The 15824-nt window shown below is 35.1% G+C and overlaps 1 protein-coding gene and 1 long non-coding RNA gene across 2 annotated transcripts in view; one reads left to right on the top strand and one right to left on the bottom strand.

The window, feature by feature from the left end:
* Nucleotides 1–15824, top strand: part of nkd (NKD inhibitor of WNT signaling pathway naked cuticle) — a 59116-nt gene that overhangs the window by 19769 nt on the left and 23523 nt on the right. The window lies entirely within an intron of this gene.
* Nucleotides 9580–11471, bottom strand: LOC148284757 (uncharacterized). The gene is made up of 2 exons (XR_015823927.1): nucleotides 11011–11471; nucleotides 9580–10393 (listed from the first exon to the last, which is right to left on the bottom strand). It is a non-coding gene; the product is annotated as an uncharacterized LOC148284757 (long non-coding RNA).

A 15824-nucleotide genomic window follows, 5' to 3' on the forward strand; every position in this document is an offset into this window, starting at 1 on the left:
TGCAAAAGTCGAACGTCATGGTCTTTGAAAGAAATGTAACTATGACTGAATGTAAGATTGTAGTAAATGGAGATAGTTTGAAACAGGTCGAAGAATTTGTATATCTGGGTAGTATGTTTACTAGAGATGGAAATATGGACAAGGATATTGAAAGGAGGGTTAGTGCCGGTAACAGAGTTAATGGTGCCTTAAAGTCTGTCGTAGCAAATAAGTGTCTATCGCAAGAGGCTAAATTAGCAGTTCATAATGGAGTTCTGGTACCAACCCTAATGTATGGAAGCGAAGCATGGAGTTGGAAAAAAAGGGACGAAAGTAGACTGAATGCTGTTGAAATGCGATCCCTCAGGCGAATGTGCGGAAAAACAATGTATGATAGGTGCCCTAATGTCGAAATTAGAGCAGAATGCAAGGCTGAGTTAAGCATTATCGACAAAATTAAGAAAGGTCTTTTGCGATGGTTCGGTCATGTGGAGCGAATGAATGATGAAAGAACGGCTAAAAAGATTTATGATGCGAATGTGTCTGGTTGTAGAAGTCGAGGAAGGCCGAGAAAGACATGGCATGATCAAGTACAACAAATTCTTGAAAGTGGTCATGTGAAAAGTCGGAATAATCGACGTGCGTGCATGAGAAGATGTATGAATGTGAAGGAAGCAAAGGAAGTGTGCCAGGACAGAGTGGTGTGGCGTTCTATCCTCTCTGCCTACCCCTCCGGGGAAATGGCGTGATGGTAAGTAAGTAAGTAAGTAAATGTTATTATTATTCTTTGAATTTAATGCAATAACTTATGTAAAAAAGAAGGTCCTTCCTTAACACAGGAATTTCCTAGCTGGTCGGGACCTGAAACAAAGAAACTCTTTTAAAACTGTAAAATACATAAATAAATAAATGTACCCAAATTAAAAAAACAATCATTGACAAATATGAATAACATAATATATGTACGGACATTTATATTTATTTCATAAGTCAGTTCATTTTATAACTCACTAATTCTTAATCAGCGGTTCTCTTCTTGTGTCATTGACTCGTAAACTTGAATTTAAATCGCATTTTTATATTAAAATACAGACTATCTCGAAATCTGCATGTCTCCGCTATTATATCTGTTCAAGGGAAATAGTAACTTGATCATTAGAATAAATAAAAAATAGTTAATATGCTAATTTCACTCCATTATAGACGTCATTAAAATTTAATTCATGTAAATGAGCGTTACCTTTTCGGAAATTCGATATGGTTTATGGAACTAGCGCCAATTTAATAAGTATAGAAGACAAAGACTTTAATTGTCTTTTGGTTTAAATCTTTGGAATGCAGTGGATAGCTAGAGTTACTAGCATGTGTACGGTTTTAGGTTCGATTCGACAACGGCATTAACGGTAATCATGGGTTTTTTCCTCTTAAAAATCGAGATATTAAATTACATTCTTACCTTCATAAAATTAAATACCATTGCGCAAGTAGCCTTATTTGGAATATCAATTGTTCATATTCTTCGTTTTTTTACAACCTAATTAATAATTATCTTATTCACAAACCACAGTTGAGATTTTGTTAAAGAAATAGCAATATTGTAATTAACTCTATACGATTCATAAAAAATAAATCAAACTGCGACAGAGAATAATGGAAGCTACTACTCTAAAGTAGAAAACGCTCGATGACTAGTAAACAAAATAAAAATTAAATCAAGTTCATATAGTGTAATGTACGTAGGTACTTATAGTTTGATACTTTCTCTCGTATTAAAAGTACCTACCGCTTCTATTGCTCTATTTACTGTTGTTTTATTTTATTTAATTATATTATTTGATTTGATTTCATTTCATTAAACTTGATATACTTCTTAACTTTACTAAGTAACATTTATATTTTAGTACTTAAGATTTATTTATTTATTTTACGGACATTGTCCATGTATACAATTTATAGGGTATAATTATTACAATATAAGAAAAGTTAAAATCATTAAAAAAGAAGAATAAAGCATTGACAAACATAAGGGACATCCAGACAAGATCTGGACTAATTATTTAGTGCTTGTTTAAACCGTTTTAAACATCATTACTGTTATTTAAAAAAATATATTAATGTTATGTTTCTATTTTACTGTTGGATTCCACGTTATATGGTTTTTTGTTGTTTTTTTAAACTTTTATTTAATTAAGTTTTAATTATAATTTAATACAATACATTTCATTTTGTGTTATGTATGCTGCAAAAGGTTCTTTGAACCGTTGATGAATAAACGGACGGATCGCCACATTCGTCTATCTTGACATTAATTTCTAGCTTCATTCACTTTTATACACCTTGTTATACATGCCCTTCGATTGTGCCTACCTTGAACGGTTTTGATTAATCTGGTCTATCCTACGAAAATACTTGTTACGCTTATTATTAAATATATGTATAATGCTTTTTATAAACACTTATCACGTATTTGTTAACCTAGGTATTTTCGTACCTGTATATCATGTAGTATGTGATCTTATTTCATGAATCAGTGTTAGACAAGAAACACAATATTGCGCATCTCTGATTATCTCTTCTCTATCAAAAACATCCATAAAATGCGCAAAAAAACTTGCAAAACCGACCATAAAAGAGATGCCGCTTTTATCGCACGTAAATACGAGTATGTAAATGATCATTGCAACACCTAATGTATTCCTCCATTAACAATCTCGCCAGCGGCAACCAGTTACGCGGATGTCGGAGAGGAAGAGAAGAAGCTCGATTTTGTCATTTTTGGGTCTCTCGTCCCGCTCCATCGATCATCCGGGTTTCCGTTCGGAGGAAGGTGATCGCATCGCATTAGCTTCTGTTGTACTAGGATTACAGGAGGTAGCGGCCTTACGCTGACTGCTGACTGCTGCCGGCGCAGCCTCCCGGCCAGGAGACCCACTTTCTCGCAAGTGCCTTATCTACCCCGGCTACCGCATGCGGCACTCTCTCTTCGTTCGGCTCTTTTTGCGAAGTGGAGCACCTCGGACGGCCGTCCGAGCGGGGTGGGTCGGACGAGACCGTATACCTGTTATTCCTTTTGGTGGCGGTTCCGACAATGGCGGCTGGCAGCTGCCCGGAGCCCCAAAAAAGACAACGCGAAGAGTGCTGATTGCCGCGCCATTTACAGAGATAATTATTTTTCGGAAGAGCCGCGCCGCGCCTCGCTTCTCCGGGAAATAAATGAAACGCCAAATGCGAGGATTGATCTTCTTATTCCTTTCTTTTTTACGACATTCTTTCTCGTCAGGACCCAATTCATCATCGTGTTGCTCTCGGTACAACAAAGAGACGCGCTTAGTAATTTACGTTGTCTATGAACTTTGTTATAAATTACTAATTTGGTCGTCTGTTAAACATAAAATAAATTATATATTTATGCCATCCGCGTCCTCGAGGTTTTAGCGTGTCGTATATAAAATACATACTTCTCAGGTGATAAAAATAACATGTTCTCTATTGTGATGCGAGGTTAGTCCGATGTCCGATCTGACAAGCGTAACCAGAGAAAACCTACATTTATATTCCTAAAGCTCGGGGCCATAAAGTTGTTTAAAAATTCCATACGTTTTATTATTTGTTTGTTTAGCATAATACTCGTATCTTAGTGTGTCGATATCACCGAAAGGTGTTAAAAGGCTCTTGTAAAGTTATGGAAATCTAACTTTTCAAATGAGAGGTGTAAAATAACAATATCTCAACAAATCTTTCTGTGTTATTATTAAAATGTTTTCATGCTGGGTGAAATTTTTCAGCGTTTTATTTTAGTTTTACGCTAATAAATATTGTGTGGGTAAATTGAACTCGGGGCTCAGGGATCAGGGGCACAGTGCTACAGTGCCACAGTGCCAGAGCCCTACCACAAACCCTAAACTGGCGGTGTTAGTAAAGTTAGTGCCGGTGCGGTGTTGTGTGTTGTGTCTTGTGTCGTGTTCCGAGAAGTAGTATCCTTCCCAAATAAGCCGGTGAATTAGAATACCCCCGTCCCTCTCCGACGCACGCGGCCTGTTATCTCCCTTCTCCGATTGTGTTTCTCCTTTTTTGTTGTTAACTGTTATACAATAACATTCGGGGCGAGATTTCTTCTCGGAAAATATAATGTGGTAATGGTGCCGATGCGTGTTTTTTGTCAGCTGTGGTTTTTGCATCTTCGTCCGTATGCTAGAGCGTAATTTTGAAATCGTTTCTTAGTTTCGGGGTGTTGTTTTTTGTTTGGGTTTCTCTAGCCGGAGCACGGAGCGCAGGGCGGTGGTCGTTGTGTTATTAGGCCTGTGCGCGTCGCATTGCCATGTGCATACGCCTCGATGCCGATGGCTTGAATCTGAAGGCTGAAGCTCCGAACGCGGAGTCTACACTGCGCAGATTTCGGGTCCGATTCCCCGAATGAGGAATAATGTTTTTTGTCATGACACAGCTGGGCGCACATTACTAGGTACTAATTTGATAGCTTTATATTACAAGCGCCGAACCATTTCCTACCGAATAAAATTTTTCACATTCTTGCCAAAAATCATGTATTCCAAAACGAAAACCGTTTTATCAACAATATAGGTAGGTTATTTTCCTTTTTTTCTCTACCGTTTAAATTTATTGCATTTTTAATAGAAAATTACTATACTGTTGATTAACGAATGAACAGTAATTTAATTAGTTGTCAGGCTAGTTATGGTAACCGAAGAAAGAAAAACAATGTTTCCGAAAAATATGATTGATAAGTATAATGAAAATATATTATAATAAGTAAATAACAAACTCAATTTTTTAGCAATAAAATAATCACATTCAGTTTATAACCAGCTGTTGTGACTATTCACTGAATACGTTGATTAGCCATAGAGCATTATGATCAACTGCCATAAAACGCAAATTGACTGCATTGCTGCGTAATTGGACATTAAGTCATTTGAACCTCATTTATGCATAGTAATTTTTGTTTTTTACGCCAAATACTTTTACTGTGATAACAACTGTACTAGGTATAATTATATGTAAAAAATATCAATTGTAATAATAAACACATATCCAAACCAACATTAATTGAAATAGGCACTAACAGAAAACCCCACCATAACCTGATAGTGCCTATTTAACAGAAAAGACAAACTTACAGTAAAATATTAGAAGGAAGATAGAACTTAATAACTAGAAAAATTACAACAAAATAATCCAAATATCAACAAACTTAATCTTAAATTAATGATTAATTATAACTATTTAAATTAAAGAAAACTAAACTAAACTATTAATTAAACTAAAGAATCAAAACAAAAAGTATTTACGAACAATTTTATTTTTGAAGATACATTTTTTTCAAAATTGATTAGTAGCTATTTAATTTACAGTCAAATTTGCCAGTTAACCCGTCCGATCATTCTGGGTAGAGGTGTCTGAAAACCATAATTAGTCTCATGATGAGCGAGGGACAGAATTTCTTTATTTCTTATGTACATAAATATTTGTTGAGGATATACAAATAAGAATTACATTTGATTCACCTTTTCACATGAATACTTCATTTCATTAACTTTTTTAAAAACTTGAAATTCAAAACATGAGTATTCATATTTTGTAGATTATGTGTACGTACTATCAATAATTAGCATATTATGCAACCTTAAACACAGATAGTTTGCATACACCTTCGACTTATGAACAATTGCATGCCATAAAATACAAAAATGGCCATAAATTACTTTTTTACTTCAAAATGAGGAATCATAGATATTAACGCAGGTTTCTAGTTTATAACCACTTATACAGGGTGCGTGCTGTAAAAGTACCCTAAGACCCATTGTCTCTCGTGCAAGTTAACACTTCAGTGTTATTTCTCTTAGGATCTCGTCTGAATAATAATATCATGGCTAACTTTTATTACTCGGGCAATATAGCCTTTATGCCTCCCTTTTATGGCTTTAAATGTATCCAGAAAGACCCTAATATTGAGTAAATACTAAATAATGTTTTAGATGAATCCATTATATAATTTATCGTGTTATTTTATTTACAAATTTTCTAAAATTTCGAGTATCTAAAACCAAAAGTACATTAGAATAATGTGGCTATGCAGTTTCATTTTTAATATTTGAAACGCTTTTTCATTCTTCCGATTTTTTTATTTTATTTTATATCTTTAATAAATCGTTTGCCATGACAGACGTCGTAGCGCAGTCGGTTCGACTAACTGTGAAACTAACTTCTCGGGTTCAATTCCCGCCAGGAACTTCGTTCCATATCCTCTCTTTCCCACCTGCTGACAAGCCTCTTAGAGTCTCAGCGGGTTTTTTTCAATGATTCTGAAGGCAATATTGTATCTATTTTAAATAAAAAATGTAAAAAAACGTAATTTCAGTCCATTTGGCGTTATTTTTCGCGTTTATTGTCATTTTTATCTATCATTCAGCATCTTCAAATTAATGCGCATTATGCTTACAAAATCATGCATTATTTGTAAATTAAAACCATTGTTAGGTACATGTATGTAAGTATCTACATTTAAAAAAAGAATCCTTTTAACGTTACGTTTTTCTCCTGGCTAATTTTTTAACGTTCTTTATATCAAATTCTCGTGAAACAGCCAGAATTTTGAATAAATTTCTCATTCAAATCAAAATCCACTAAAAAGCACATCGTGTTAAGTGAATTATTAATCTGTATGCCCCTTTTCGGCGATGAACTAAACTAAAAAGAAAAAACTACTACGTATACTATTTTTATTTTTTATTAATAGATAATAATAATAATAATATTAATCGTGGTTTATTAACAAAAATAACAATTGCTTTATCTACTACATACACAGTTAGGTAATAGAATTCTCTGGATCATGTCAACATAATATTTTGTCTAGGGTAAGAGACCAGAGGAGATTGCATAAAATAGTGCACACCTCAAAGTATATTTATACTGCCATCATAAACAAAAAGGCAGCTATTTGCAAAAGTCATATTTATGACCCTTTTTAGTATTTATCAACTTTTTGCTAATTCAAAAAAACACTGTAAATAATAGGTAAAAACACAGGATGTCAATTTTTTCTAAGCATAAAACCTGTATGTGTCATATGTACACTTCTATTTTATAAAATCAATTGAATTAGAATTTCACTTTGCCTTTCAATTAAACGTTCAGTATGGATTGAAGTTTAATTTCAGCGCGCGTTTCTGTCACAGTAATATTTTTATCTAAAAGGTAACACAAATTAAGACTAATGTTTCTAAATGTTATGTTTTGTCATATACAAGGGCATTAAAACTATTTTTATGCGGTACTGCGTGGGAGTGTGTTTTCTTGAGCGAACTGCCATTGTCGAAGACCAGGGAGTTATGTTTAATGCTAAATTGAAATTTCATACTCACATAGGCACTGTCTGAGATAGTGCGCGCAAAATGTTGGCATTTGTTCTCCGAACAGCTAAGGTGTTCTTGAATACTCGTTTTCTTAGGCTTCTTTATAACTCATTTGTGCGAAGCAGACTTAATGTGGATCTCTGATCTGGGCGCCCCACGAATTAAAGTACACCGTTATGCTGGAGATGGTTCAGATGACATTTCTGAGGTATCTTTCTGAGGATACTATCCGTGGTTGTACCCGTCTGACTTCATACTGGGAATGCTTCTATCCGTGGTTGTACCCGTCTGACTTCATACTGGGAATGCTTGGCTACAATAGTTTGGAGAAAAGAAGAAATGCATACTTGCTTATGTATTTTTTTCGATTAATCCGTTGTATTACGATCAACATAAGTGTAATAGAGAGTATTTTTCTTTATGTTCCTAATGACTACCTTAGACATGGGCAGCTTAAGCTGTTTTTTTCTGCTTGCAGAACCAACCTGCCAATGGTAATGTTAGTAGAAAGAGCAATGTCTTCACTCAACCGTATCTCTTATAATATTAGTGAAAAAAAGTTCAGCATCCTTTTTCTTTAATTACAGGGTATTTTTATTTTACCATTTTTTGTAAATTTAAATTTAAGTGTAATTTTTTTCATGTTATGTATGTCTTGAAACATTTTTGTAATTTATTTATTGTGGATAACTTATATAGCGCCATTTTCGTAATAAAATACCTCAAGGGCGCTTTACATGGTGATTCTATTGTTAAGTTAATTTAATTGAAGCTTTTAAATTTGTAATTTAATTAAAATAATTTATTTTGTTGTCACGTGCTACGGATTTATTCAAATGATTTAGAGAACAAGTGGGTTTTAAGTTTTTTCCGAAACATCACTTCACTTTCACAGCCTCGCACCTCTGCTGGGAGAGCATTCCATGCCATAGGGCCTGCGACCGCAAATGCGCGCTCACCAAATTTAGTGCGCTGTTTGCGTAGAGGTATAATAACTTTTCCTCTCGCCGTAGACGTAGCTGATCTAAGCGTGAGACGCCTGTCAGCTAGTTCATCTGGAATGCATAGTTCCCTTAGATATTCCGGAGCCGAGTTGTGCAGTGACTTATACATAAGCCAACAGAGTTTGTATTCGACCCTCTGTGGAAAACGTAGCCAGTGTAGTTCCCGAAGTAGTGGAGTGATATGACTGAACTTAGAGATTCCGAAAATAAGTCTCGCTGCGGCATTCAATACAGATTGTAGGCGAGTCATTTTGTTCATTGGTAGACCTGCATAGATACCATTACAATAATCGACTCTAGACACTACAAACGCATTTATTAATTGACGGGCGGCATCTTTATAACTCATTTGTGCGAAGCAGACTTAATGTGGATCTCTGATCTGGGCGCCCCACGAATTAAAGTACACCGTTATGCTGGAGATGGTTCAGATGACATTTCTGAGGTATCTTTCTGAGGATACTATCCGTGGTTGTACCCGTCTGACTTCATACTGGGAATGCTTCTATCCGTGGTTGTACCCGTCTGACTTCATACTGGGAATGCTTGGCTACAATAGTTTGGAGAAAAGAAGAAATGCATACTTGCTTATGTATTTTTTTCGATTAATCCGTTGTATTACGATCAACATAAGTGTAATAGAGAGTATTTTTCTTTATGTTCCTAATGACTACCTTAGACATGGGCAGCTTAAGCTGTTTTTTTCTGCTTGCAGAACCAACCTGCCAATGGTAATGTTAGTAGAAAGAGCAATGTCTTCACTCAACCGTATCTCTTATAATATTAGTGAAAAAAAGTTCAGCATCCTTTTTCTTTAATTACAGGGTATTTTTATTTTACCATTTTTTGTAAATTTAAATTTAAGTGTAATTTTTTTCATGTTATGTATGTCTTGAAACATTTTTGTAATTTATTTATTGTGGATAACTTATATAGCGCCATTTTCGTAATAAAATACCTCAAGGGCGCTTTACATGGTGATTCTATTGTTAAGTTAATTTAATTGAAGCTTTTAAATTTGTAATTTAATTAAAATAATTTATTTTGTTGTCACGTGCTACGGATTTATTCAAATGATTTAGAGAACAAGTGGGTTTTAAGTTTTTTCCGAAACATCACTTCACTTTCACAGCCTCGCACCTCTGCTGGGAGAGCATTCCATGCCATAGGGCCTGCGACCGCAAATGCGCGCTCACCAAATTTAGTGCGCTGTTTGCGTAGAGGTATAATAACTTTTCCTCTCGCCGTAGACGTAGCTGATCTAAGCGTGAGACGCCTGTCAGCTAGTTCATCTGGAATGCATAGTTCCCTTAGATATTCCGGAGCCGAGTTGTGCAGTGACTTATACATAAGCCAACAGAGTTTGTATTCGACCCTCTGTGGAAAACGTAGCCAGTGTAGTTCCCGAAGTAGTGGAGTGATATGACTGAACTTAGAGATTCCGAAAATAAGTCTCGCTGCGGCATTCAATACAGATTGTAGGCGAGTCATTTTGTTCATTGGTAGACCTGCATAGATACCATTACAATAATCGACTCTAGACACTACAAACGCATTTATTAATTGACGGGCGGCATCAACCGGCAAATTTTTGCGTATGCATTTAATTTGTCTCAGCTGGTAGAAGCATGAACTTATCGTTCTACTAATTTGAGCGTCAAGAGATAGGTCAGAATTGAGTAAAACTCCCAGTAGTTTAACGGTGGGTAAAACGGTACTCCCTACATTGGGTAGAGCCGTATCCTGGATCAAATTCTGTCGTCTGGCTGAAGCCACCCACAGTTGTTCAGTTTTTGATGGGTTTAATGTTAGTCTGTTTTCAGCCATCCAGTTTCCTATTTTCTTGATGCATCCATCAATTAAATTGACAAGCACACTTCTCTCGCCTGGTTTGCAATAAAAATAAATCTGCGTATCATCTGCATAGCAGTGCGACCACAATCCACATTCTTTGATAATGTTCTCTATATCTTTAGTGTAAAGGAGATAGAGAAGTGGTCCGAGTACTGACCCTTGAGGCACTCCTGTAGACACCTGAAAGTTGGTTGAGCTTTTACCCTGGAACACGACTGCATATTCTCTTTTATTAAGATATGAACTGAACCACATATGTGCCTGATCACGGATACCATAAGTTTTCTCCAGACGTTCAAGCAAAATATTATGGTCTACAGTATACGTACATAATATGTACATAAACGTATATTAAATAAAGAAATTGAAATAGAAATTATATTCAATTTTACACCTGCCCTCTAACCGACTTTAATTTTTATTTCAAAAACAGTCCATCTTCATATCAGCTGCAAACCACTTTTCAGAGAATTTTGACGAAAAACATGAAATCAATCAGACGAGAATTTCGTTCTTCTTTCGTATGTTTCTGCCATTCTTCAAATAATTCAAATTTTGAAAGAGAGCACACACGTTATACGCAGTAATAAATTATGTATCATCGTATAGCTAAGTATTGTCGCCATATAATGTTAAAAAATCAGCTTGGATACACGTGGATACAAAAAGCTGCATAAGTTTAAAAATTTAAAACGAAAAAAATATTACATATTTTACGTAGTTTTTCAAAACTTATATTACTCATATCGTCTTTCATTTATATCTAATTTTAAATTAAATGTAAAAAAATTACCCACTTTAGGAAAATCCATCACAGAATTAGTAATATTCTTCACTTTTAAGTCTTGTTAGATGTTATTGAAAGCAATGCGAAATTGCAACTAAATTGTTTACATAAAATGAATGATCTTATCACTTCATTTCAACCGCTTATGACTCATCGCTCTGGAATATGTGCCATAATTTTATACCTTGAATTGTGACTAATTATCAATTAGTTGATTCTTTGAATTGAGTTTTGTCTCGCTGGCTTGTTCCGGGCGAATCACTGCGCTGTACGCAATAACGAATCATTGCTAATAGGTAGTATTTTTAAAATACTCACTTCGTACTATGGCCACCGTGGACGAGTGCGGGGTATAGTGCGAAGACTTTCAAAAAAAGGAAAAAAAGCAGTGACTGCCTCTAGCGGCCAGGGGCGAACCATGTATAGAAGCGATTATGCGCAGCCTACCATTATATTTTACTATCCATAATAAGTTTTTACGGTAACTTTATTTACGGAAAAACAAACAAATAATTACTATTTCTTATAAATCATTGCTACCATTTGTATTTCTCTCCAAATATTAATAAAGCGCGCCCAGCGCCAGCAACGAGCCAAGGAACTAGCCGATCACTCCAGCTTATTTCTTCAAACAAATAAGTGTACTATATTTTGAACATCTTAAACCCAGTAGCGAGATTTTCCTCCTAGAGTAAACTTGCAGATTACGCAAGTTCTTTGAAGATTCTCGATTTGGAAAACAGTATTTCAAACATTATTTCCTAATGACTGTTTTTATTTGAGATGATACTTTTGACATAATATGACTAGCAACACATGTGGCGCTCGACGCGGCCGTTTTTGTCATTTTTTATTTCTAGAACAAATCGGCCAGTTGACATTTCAATCGTAATGTGAATACTGCTATTTTTTATAATCGTTTATATAAGGTATGTGTTAAATGAATGGATAATATAGCTACACAACATAATATATCACGAAGTTACATCGTTTGGGTTGATTTCATAGATGAGAGTTGTTGTATCACACAGAACCACAGAAAAAAATGTAATTTATAGTATATGTAACTTATATTATATTATGTACCTACTGTGTAGGTACAAATAAAGGATATGTTTTATAGCTTACCTGTAAATAAAATCACCGTTCGCCACTGCTAGCGGCGGCGGTCGGAGGCTTGAACCAAAGAGATGGATCAAACAACCGCCGACACTTTATAGCGGTTACATTCTTCTTGTAGTCACACACACTAACTTATTTATTTTCCGCTGTGACTATCTTATACACACACACTACGCCACGCAATACTCGCCTCAAATATTCTTATAGTCTAGTCGTTCTAAATTGTATTGTATGGAAATAATCGCAAAATTATTAAGTTTTTTAACCTTGCGGAAAATTATCCTCGAGATGTATGTAGTATGTAGATTTAAAAACACACAACTCTGCCCCCTCCGCCCGGAGAGCGTCAACTGGTATTTGATGTAACACGCAATTACTTGAAAAACGTGAACTAATTTAAGAATTACACAGAACTCGTTTTTGCTGTCGATCATTTTTTATATTCTTACGTATACCTACTTTATAATACATAATATTACAATCTAAGGCGAAGAAATCGTCCCATATAATATATCAACATGTTTATTGATGCTCGTCACGCGCGACATTGCATCTTGATTTTCTTCAGGAGGTAGGTAAAGCGACGCCGCAAGTCAGTAGCTAGTACATAGATGATATTATAGTAGCTGCTACCAGACCAGCCATCATCCATCAGGAAATCCTCAGAAGGGACGCGTGACAATTTTATAAGGAAAACGAAGAAAGGAACACGGATGTGCAAGAGCAGAACGACGCCGACGTTTGCGTGTTTATATTTTCGTTTTCGTCTTATGCATACATACTTTTATATCCTTCGAGATCAAAGAGAAGTTGATTAATCTTTCAGAATTCGGACGCAGTGTTTAGTTTGTAAAATAAAACAATCCACCAACCCAATTGTTCATTCTAAATAATAGCTGTGAAAATCTTGTTTGAATTCGAGATTAAAAACATACGTAAATGATGAATCGTATTAACTTCGTGGTCAAAAGTTTTACATAATGAATATAGAAATCACGAAGAAATGTTTATTTAGCATATGTATACTCTGCGTAATTTCTACACGAGCATAATATATAAATATTATACAAATTTATAAACATATGGGTACTATAGAAAAATGATCGTGTTTACATACATATAGTAAGTCAGGCCATTAGACAATCAGTTAAATAGCATAATAAGTGTTCAGAATGCAAGAAGAACAACCCATAAAAACTAAATCAGTTATAAATAAATGAAGACCAAGAACATGTTAGCTAAAAATATAAAAACTCTCCCTTCCCGGTTTTGTGTAGCTAGTACACATTGCATTTAATAACTTTAATACCTCAATAAATATAATTAATTATGAGTTGAGATTTTCGGTATTCCTCCGTTACACATTTACGAATCGGTTTAAATATTTTGTTTTCAAATAATTCGTGCTTCCCGGGAAAAGAAAAAGCATTTTACCAAAATTCGGTGTTAAATCACCAATACAATAGAAAGTTTGCCAATGTGTCAAATTGTGTAAAGTAAGTAAAAGAGTAATCCCAATATATAATTGTCTCACCACTCTTTACGTCTCACTCTCGGTAATACAGGTACATTCGGGAGCGAGAGAGACAATTTCACGCGTCACACGCGCGAACAACCGAGTTTCTAGTACTTCTCCCAGGCGCCAGTTAGTATTTATCAGTATAACTAGCGTGTTAGGTGTTAGGTAACTTTACAAATTTTTAAGAAAAATTTATGCACGTCTGTTAACTTAAAAATAGGTCTCAATAAATGGATATAAGAAAATCTCATTATAACATACACATTACCATAGTATTTTTCACAACATAAAAAGGCTTAAAATATTAAAGCATAAAAAATATGCAAGTAAAGTGTGAAAATATGCATGAAAAAAATCACGGTTATTTATTTATTAGGAAAAATGAAAACAATCTTTCTTTTTAATAATGTTAATAACAGCGTATTTTTCTAAATTTTCTGTTGTGCCTTCTATCAGTCAAAATATGTTTATAAATTGAGAAGGTACGTTCCACTTCCGCCGAGATTACCGGGCAGCGGGCAGTGCCAGGGTTGTTTTGTAAACTGTTTTCAAACTTTTCTCTAAGTTTATGCGGGAATATCTTTGGAAATTCGGAACAATTCAGCCTCATACGAGACGTGCATTTCATTGTTTAGGTCAGATACAACTATTACGATCTATAAAAATATCGCAAATATAGCCCATCTGCAGGTTTTCAGTAAAATATGCTACAACCTGTAAAAATAGCCAAACATGCAAATGCATATAATCCGGTCTCTAATCTCTGAATTTCGAGACTGTAAATTTCAAGATTTTAAAAAGACTATACATTTCCTCGTACCTATCCTCTTTTACTCCATCTATCCCACCAGATCCTCACACTATAGTTAGAATAATTATAATAACCTTTTGCATTAAATATAAGCCTTATAAAATAATCATCTTTCAGTAGCGCTATTCCTACAAAATATTTGTGGTTTATATTATAAATTTTAGGTCATATTTATAGATATACTACGCGTTTTATTTGTACGGAATGATCCAATGGCCACACAAGCCACCAAATTGAGGGACTCGCACTTTAGAACATCTACACTTAGGTAAGCATTTGATTCAGACAGAGGAAACTTGTCGAAATCCGGCGCTGCCCGAACACTAGGTTCGGAGATCGTGCTTTTGCGGTTGCGGGCTCCTCTGCCTGGAACCAATAACCAAGCCTTCATACTTGAGAAGCATCGACAGTCCCAGTCAGTTTAGACCTAAACTGAAATCTCACTTCTTTCGTTTATCATACTCTCAATTTTAAAATCAGAATAATATAACATGTAATGTTAGCTTGGTTAGAATGTTAGTTTACGTATAAAATTGTAAAGCGCCCTTGATGTGGTTTTTCACAAAAATGGCGCTATGTAAATCAGCCAAATTAAGATGTTAGGACTAGGTATTTAGTCTTTATACACGAATCTGCTACGATGATATGGTTTTATGCGGAGTGTTTTGCTAAGCGCGCGCAGTTTACTGTTATCAAGACGTTGCCCGTAGCCTGGCGCCATACAGCGAACTAGGCGCTGCGCCGGTACTGGGAGTGTCTACTGTACTCTGTTCTCTGTATTCAAGTCAGTCGTGATGATTAACATTGCTCGGAGTGGAAAGCTCCAGCAGACTGATAAGCGGTTCATGAATGCATAACGGACATAGCATTCAATTACTGACGCGACGCATCATGTTTAATTGCCAGCCACATCCTGGAGTGCTAATGGCTGTCACGACAAAAGCGTGCTTCTTGTGATCGAACGTTCCCCATTATAGGAATAGAGTTTAGAATCCATTCAGTATACAAGCAAACTTCGTATGTTTATTACGCTTGTGGCAGTTAATCCCTTGAACCACTTAAGATGATGATCGTTAAATTTTATCACCTGGCCCTTGATTGATATTTCTATTAAATTTAGTCGGTAAAATAAACGGTTACGAGTAACCGACGAAGGTATTAGTAAAAATATTCTAATTTCCATATAAAAAATTCAAGTTTATCATTATGTATATTTTGATATGAAGCCTAACTATGCATGTACTTCTTAAATATTGTTTTCAGCTATCTAAAAACTCTCATGATTCTAAATAAATTTTATTTATATATATATATATATATTTTTTTAATATTTCATTGAATTAGTTCATAACACCGTAAGAACATAATAACC

Source organism: Micrasema longulum, unplaced genomic scaffold (assembly GCF_059751315.1).
Source record: "Micrasema longulum isolate JH-2025_06_02 unplaced genomic scaffold, ASM5975131v1 h1tg000092l, whole genome shotgun sequence".
Taxonomy (NCBI): Eukaryota; Metazoa; Arthropoda; class Insecta; order Trichoptera; family Brachycentridae; genus Micrasema; species Micrasema longulum.